Source organism: Arachis stenosperma, chromosome 1 (genome assembly GCF_014773155.1).
Source record: "Arachis stenosperma cultivar V10309 chromosome 1, arast.V10309.gnm1.PFL2, whole genome shotgun sequence".
Taxonomy (NCBI): Eukaryota; Viridiplantae; Streptophyta; class Magnoliopsida; order Fabales; family Fabaceae; genus Arachis; species Arachis stenosperma.
This window is the reverse complement of record NC_080377.1, coordinates 83,114,924-83,122,745: the sequence shown is the minus strand read 5'-3', so window position 1 is coordinate 83,122,745 and position 7,822 is coordinate 83,114,924.

Here is a 7,822-nt window from a genome sequence, read left to right as displayed (position 1 = left end):
TCATAATTTAAGTAGTATATATATATATATATATATATATATATATATATATATATATATATATACTTCTCAAGCTTTCTTCATTTCTAAGTTACCACCTTTTCCTAGCTTAATCTCATTACTAGGCATACTATTGGGATCTAGGGCTAAAAAAATGAAAATAGAGGCTTAGAGGTTCGAAATTACACTTTGAAAACATAAAATTCATGTTTGCTGTAACAGGGGTCACACGTACGCAAGCACCTTGCTCGCGTACGCGAGATACCCAAACCAGAAAGGTTGGTCGCGTTGCATGCAGGTGGTCGCGTACGCAACCCCTTAAAAACCATTGCTCGTGTACGCAAGCACCCTGCCCGCATACGCAAGATGCAAAACCCGAAGAGGTTGGTGGTGCACGAATCCCCACACTTTCGTATAGCTATACCAGCAAGTGCACTGGGTCGTCCAAGTAATACCTGAGCTAGTTAGGGTCGATCCCACGAGGATTATGGTTTGAAGCAAGCTATGGTTATCTTGCACGTCTTAATCAGGCGAATCAGAATTCAGTTGGATTGATAGAGTGAAAAAGGTCTAATATAATAGGGTGCTAATACTTTATATATAAAATAGAATCAGTAATAGGAATATAGTTGAGGATTGTAGTTGCTTTGTCTTTTTGAATTAACTCTGGTAGTACTGTTTCCTTTGCTTGTGAATGATTTCTTCAATGGCAGGCTGTATGTGATTGACGCTGGTTTGACTCCTCCGGATCTGAACCCAGGGTTAGTGCAGATCCAGTTTGCTTGAGGGTGAAGCTCGTACAGTCCATTCTCCTTAATGATCCTACTCAAAGTGCCACAGATAATGTCAGATCTTCCAGATCAGAGAATGCTGCATCTTTGGGTTTTAGCCTCTACCACAGAGACCCTAATCTCCCCACAAATCGGCTAAACTGGTGTCTCGAGAAGTCACCAACGAAGTCGTGAATTAGCCGTCTAAGAGATGTATAGTCAAGCTGGTGGTTCATCATTGTCCGATGAAAGACGCACTCTAAACCCATGTTGAATGTGATAATCTTATGCCAGTTCAACGCATTCATATTGATGAAGAACGAACATACATCTTAGAATTAATCAAACACGGATCGAAGAGAAATAGTAATACTTTTAATAATTCATAGAACTCAGCAGGGCTCCTCCCCTCAATCTAGGAGGTTTAGAAACTCATACTAATGTGAAATACAATGTAAAACTTGAAATAATGGTGTAAAAGTTTGAATAATTTTGTAAAATAACTCTTAAATACTAAGCTAATGACTAGTAAGGGTGAAACAATCTCTTTAGTGCTAAAATTCACTTTACGGGCCCACTTGCTGAGTGTTTGGGCTGAGCTTTGATGAGATCCATGTGCTAGGAGGCCTCTAGGGCATTGAACTTGGCTAGGGGGTCCTATCTGGGCGTTTGGATGCTGGGCTCTGCTTTTTGGGGACTGGATGCCTGGAATAGGACAGGAAGCTTGTGTTGGATGCCAGTTTTGGGCCTTTTAATCCGAAGCAAAGTATAAACTATTATACATTTCTGGAAAGCTCTAGAAGTCAGCTTTCCATAGTTGTTGAGAATGCTCCATTTGAACTTCTATAGCTCTAGATCTGGACAGCATTTGCAGTGCTTTCTCTGTCTCTAAATCAGACTTCTGCTCCAACTCCTCAATTTCACCCAGAAATTATCTGAAATTGCACAAAAACACAAAAACTCATAATAGAATCCAAATATGTGAATTTAACACTAAAACCTATAAAACTAAACAAAACATGGTAAAACCTATATGAAAATAACATCAAAAAGCATATAAAATATCTGTTCATCAGTTGGTCATGTCGCGTGCATTGGTCGCGTACGCAAGCTGTGCAAAATAGCAAAAATGCTGAATGCTGCAGAATTTTCAATTTTGCACTCCAGACTTCCGACGAGCATAAATTTTTTGTTTCAAAACATTTTTCATCCGTTCTTCGAATGGCATAATCTTGACGGACCCAATTTTCATATGAAATAGGTTTGAAAGGGAGTCCAGAAGTCGAGTTATGGCTTACCGAAGTTTGGCCAAAAATCAATTTTACACAAAAACCTCAAACCTCAATTTTTATTAAAAACCAAACTCAAATCCAATCTCCTATATATATATATATATTCAGCATAACAATAAACCATAGCATACTAACTTAGCACTAAAATCTCTACATCATACAACAATCAGTCATACCTATATATTACACAATTTCACACATAAATTTCTCACTTTAATCAACAAGGTTATCAACAATCCATCATACTTGCATAATTCAATATCTTCAACTAGTCAATCATTATTCAGTCATCATTTAGCATCTGATTTCTACCATAACAATAATCTCCAACACAAGCTCAATCCATATTGAGGGTCGTCCAAGTAATACCTCAGGTGAGTGAGGATCGATCCCATGAGGATTGTTGGATTGAGCAAGCAATAGTTGTCTTGCAGGACTTAGTCAGGCAAACATAAAATAGGGTTGTTATTGAGAATGCATAAAATAAGATAATAAGGAAAGCAGTAAAGAATTGGTGTAGAAATAATGAGAAAATGATGAATGGATTTTTGATTGGTAAAGAATTTCACAAATAAATTCTCGTGGCAAGTATAGTTTCTAAACCAACAAGAATCCTCTCATACAAAAATTTGGTTGTCACAAGTAACAAACACCTATAAAAATAAACCAAAGTATTCAAACCTCAGGTCGTCTCTCAAAGGAATTGCAGGGAAGTGTTCTTGCTATTGGTTATGGGACAAGTATTTTGGGGTTTTGAATTAAGGAACAAGTAATGTAAATGGCAAATGAAGTAAACTAACAACTAGAAAAGCTCTTGGTGAGGTATGAGAACTAGAAGTCCTATCCTTATTATTATCATCAATTGTGAACAAGAATTTTCCATTGCTCCACTTAGTTAACCTCTAACTATGGAGGAAAGTCAAGTGAAGATAATCAAATTGGATTCACAAGTCCTAGTCAAATCCAAAGGGAAAGACTAGCTTTAGTGACATGTAATTCAACTAGCAACTTCCAATTATCAATCGACAAAGGAGTTTGATAACTCCAGAGTCTCCAATTACTCAGCCAAAGCCAAGAGGAGAAAAATCTACCCTAACATCCTTCCAAGCATTTTATCAAACACTTGGAAGACATAAAAGGAAAGTAAAATCAAATTGAAAGAAAAGTGGATCTACAACAACTAATTGCAAGGAAATTAACAACAACAAATCAGATCAACAATAAAGGAACACAAATCATAAATTGCATTAAAAGAGAAATAGAAGAAACAAGAGTGCATCAACATAAAAGTAAAGAATTACAAGGAGTAAAGTAAAAAACTAGAGAGAGGAAAGGTAGAGGAGCAAGAATTGATAAAGGAAAACTAAATCAAAGCATAAATTAAACCTAGATCTAAGAAATCCTAATCTACCTCTAACCTAATTCTAGAGAGAAGAGAGAGCTTCTCTCTCTAGAAATTAACTAAAGCATTTCTTTCCGAAATTCAATTATGACTCCCCCTGGCTCCTCTTGATTTTTGCATGAAATAGGCTCAGAAGTGAGTTGGATTTGGGCTTGGGAAGCCCAGAATTTGCCCCCAACATTTTCACTTTAATGAGGTCACGTGCGAGTATCGACGCTTACGCGTGGGTCACGCGTACGTGTTGCTTGGCATTTTTCGTTCCACGCGTATGCTTCATGTACGCGTGCGCGTCGCCATGTGACTCCAATTCCATGCGTGCGCGTCTGCTACGCGTGCGCGTCTGCTACGCGTGCGCGTCTGCTACGCGTGCGCGTCTGCTATGCGTGCGCGTCGGTGAATGCATCCCAAATCTTTGTTTCTTCATGGATTCTCCACTTGCATGCTTTTTCTCTTCATTCCTTTGATCCATTCCTAGCCTTTCCAATCTGAATTCACTAACAAACACATCAAGGCATCTAGTGGAATCAAAGGTGAATCAAAATTAACCAATTAAAGGCCTAAAAAGCATGTTTTCACACTTAAGCGCAAATTAGGAGAGAATCATGAAACCATGCTATTTCATTGGGTAAATTTGGAAAAAGTGGATGAAATCCATCTAAATTGAGCACAAAATATACCACGAAATAGTGGTGCACCGAAAAATAGTTAAGGTCTTGGAGATGTTTATCTTTCCAGATTAATGCTTCTTACTAACTGTTCATACCCTGGGTCGAGCTGTCCGACCCGGGATGTTCGACAGACAAAGCGACCGACCTCTTCAGGTCAAGACAACCCGACCTCTTCTCAAAGAGCTCAGCCAAGTCACAGGAAAGCCCAAACAAAGGGCCCAAATAGAGGAACACGTCCCAAATCCAAGGACAGCCCAAGCCTACAGGGAGAAAGGCGGTTCCCTTGAAGATAAGATGACCTCACCTAAAGATAAGATAAGATAACTAACCTATCTTTTCCACAGGAGGTCACATCTCACCATTATAAATACACTGGAGCACCCAGGTATAATTCAGCAAAATCTATGCTTTCAATCACAAGCAAGCCTCCAATTCCACTCCAACAAGCACCAACAAGTTCCAAAGGCTTCCAAACTCACAATAATCAAGCTATATACACACAATTCATCACTAATCAAACTAGGGCTCAACATAATCAAAATTTCACAAGGGTTTAAGAGTAACTCACCTTACCCAATAATTTTGGATGCCAAATCCAATGCTAAGCAAGGATTAGAGTGTACCTAAACACCCAAAATCACAAAATTTCACTTAATCAAAAGCCCAAAATTTTCGAAATTTTGAAGAGAAGAACTAAGAAGATTTCGTGGTTACCTCACCAATTTCTTGAATGGTTTTTTAGAGCTCTTCACAAGGAACGTGTAGCCGCAAATGGTGCGGCGATCGGAGCTTTGTAGCTTAAGATATGAGCTTGTGATGATGGTAATGAATAGTGCTAATGAGATTTTCTTCTTCCTCTCTTCCTTTCAGCATGAATGTGTGTGTTTAAATGTATGGTGTGCTGAAATGGGTCTTTAATGAGGGTTTATATATGTTGGACTTGTGCCCAACTTGGGTCCAGTCCAACCCGTTTGCATTTTTAGCTCGTTTAGCCCAACTTCCGGCCAAACCTTAAAAATTAGCGTCCGGTTTTTCAACTCTAATATTTTTCTAAGGTTTTTTACTGTTTTAACTTTTTCTTGCGCAGTACCGGGCAGACTTGATCCGGTTCAACTGGTTTAATTTTCGGTTCACGGTTTTTTACAGAAAACACATTTTCTGTCTCAGAAAAACCTACTGAGTCCAAAATTCATATTTAAATCCTCAAATTCTTACTTTAATTTTTTTGGAACCTAATTTGGGCAATATTAATTACTTAATTAAATGATTAATTAAGCTCGGTTCTTACAGATGACAAGCTTAATATGAAAAATACCTAGGATGATACACAAGAATCATGAGATATACATCCTGGGAAGTGAATTTAATTCCTTGAACTACATTACCAAATACTAAGTTTGGTGTCTACCATTGTTGTATATATGATTACAATAGCCACGGCTACTCATTGTTGCATAAGGAACACTTAGTTGAAAGTGTCAAAAAAATTCAAAAGTTAGTTATCATTTTTTTATTATTTGGCCGCTAAGTATAGTACTTTAAAATTTTTGTTTTGTTGTGGTGAATGAAGAAAAGGTTGATGGAGAGGATAAGGCAAGGCAATGTACGGCTAGCATTAAGCAAAAAAAGGTAAGTCACATGGCTTTGGAAGTTGCTACTTGGGAAGTACAAATCTGCACATTGTTGGGAGATGTACATCACCTAGGTGACCAACCCTACATGCCCAATATGGAAGCAATCCTTGTCTTCATTCAACTATACATGCACACCTTCCATTTTCACCCTCTCAAAAGCATCCTCACCATTCATTCTTCATCAATTTCTGCTATAAATAGCCCCACCTGGACCGTGTTTCACAATTCAAATTTACACCTTCTTGCTTCCTCATGTGTATAGACCCACCAGCTGAGTGGTCTAAAGATATCTGAGCTTTTTCTGTAAGCCCATAGTAGAAGATGTCTAACTGTACCCACTCTGAAAACATTTCAGAGGGGCATTTTCTTAGCATACCTCTATACCTCTCCCAGGCATTATAAAGGGATTCATTGTCCTCTTGTTTAAAGCCTTGGATGTCCAGCCTTAGCTGTGTCATCCTCTTTGGAGGGTAAAAATGATTCAGGAATTTGTCTGATAACTGTTTCCATGTCTTTATGCTTGCTGTAGGTTGGTTATTCAACCACCTTTTAGCTTGATCTTTTACAGCAAATGGAAACAGTAATAGTCTATAGACATCCTGATCCACCTCTTTATCATGTACTGTGTCAGCAATTTGTAAGAACTGTGCCAGAAACTCAGTAGGTTCTTCCTGTGGAAGACCGGAATACTGGCAATTTTGCTGCACTATGATAATGAGTTGAGGATTTAGCTCAAAGCTGCTTGCTTTGATGGGAGGTGTACAGATGCTACTCCCATATGCAGCTGTAATGGGGTTAGCATATGACCCCAGAGTCCTTCTGGACTGATCAATCCCACTTAGGTCCATAATGGATAAAGGGAAATAATATGGATTGCAAATAGATAAATTTTATTTTTTTTTGAATTTAACCAAAAATAAAATAAAATAAAACAAAAGGAAAATAAAAATAAAAATAAAAAAAATTCGAAAATTAAAAGAAAATAAGATCAAAGCAAATTGAAAACTGAATCAATTAGTTAATTGAAAAGATTTTGAGATTAGAAAGATATGATTGAGAGAAATTTTATGGAAAAGATTTGATTTTTAAAATGAAGAAAGAGAAAAACAACAAAATGACACCAAACTTAAAATTTTTAGAAAATCAAACACAATTTTTCGAAAATTTTAAAGGAAAAACACAAAGAGGACACCAAACTTAGAATTTTTACGGATCAAAAAGGGACTGAAGACATGCAAATTCGAAAATTAAAAGAAAAACAAAAGCATGCAATTGACACCAAACTTAAAATATGAAACTAGACTCAACTAAAAGACTCTAAACCAACAAAAATAAAACAGTCCTAATCTAAGCAACAAGATAAACCGTCATTTGTCCAAACTCGAACAATCCCCGGCAACGGCGCCAAAAACTTGGTGCACAAAATTGCAATCACACTTTTGCAACCCCGCACAACTAACCAGCAAGTGCACTGGGTCGTCCAAGTAATACCTTACGTGAGTAAGGGTCGATCCCACGGAGATTGTCGGCTTGAAGCAAGCTATGGTTATCTTGTAAATCTTAGTCAGGATATCAGAAATTATCAGGATTGATTGTGAAAAGCAAAAGAACATGAAATAAGTACTTTTTTTGCAGTAATGGAGAATAGGTTGAGGCTTTGGAGATGCTCGGCCTTCTGAATCTCTGCTTTCCTACTGTCTTCTTCTTCAAACACGCAAGGCTCATTCCATGGCAAGCTGTATGTAGGGTTTCACCGTTGTCAGTGGCTACCTCCCATCCTCTCAGTGGAAATGTTCAACGCACCCTGTCACGGCACGGCTATCCATCTGTCGGTTCTCAATCAGGCCGAAATAGAATCCAGTGATCCTTTTGCGTCTGTCACTAACTCCCCGCCTTCAGGAGTTTGAAGCTCGTCACAGTCATTCAATCATTGAATCCTACTCAGAATACCACAGACAAGGTTTAGACCTTCCGGATTCTCTTGAATGCCGCCATCAATTCTAGCTTATACCACGAAGATTCTGATTAAAGAATCCAAGAGATATCTACTTAATCT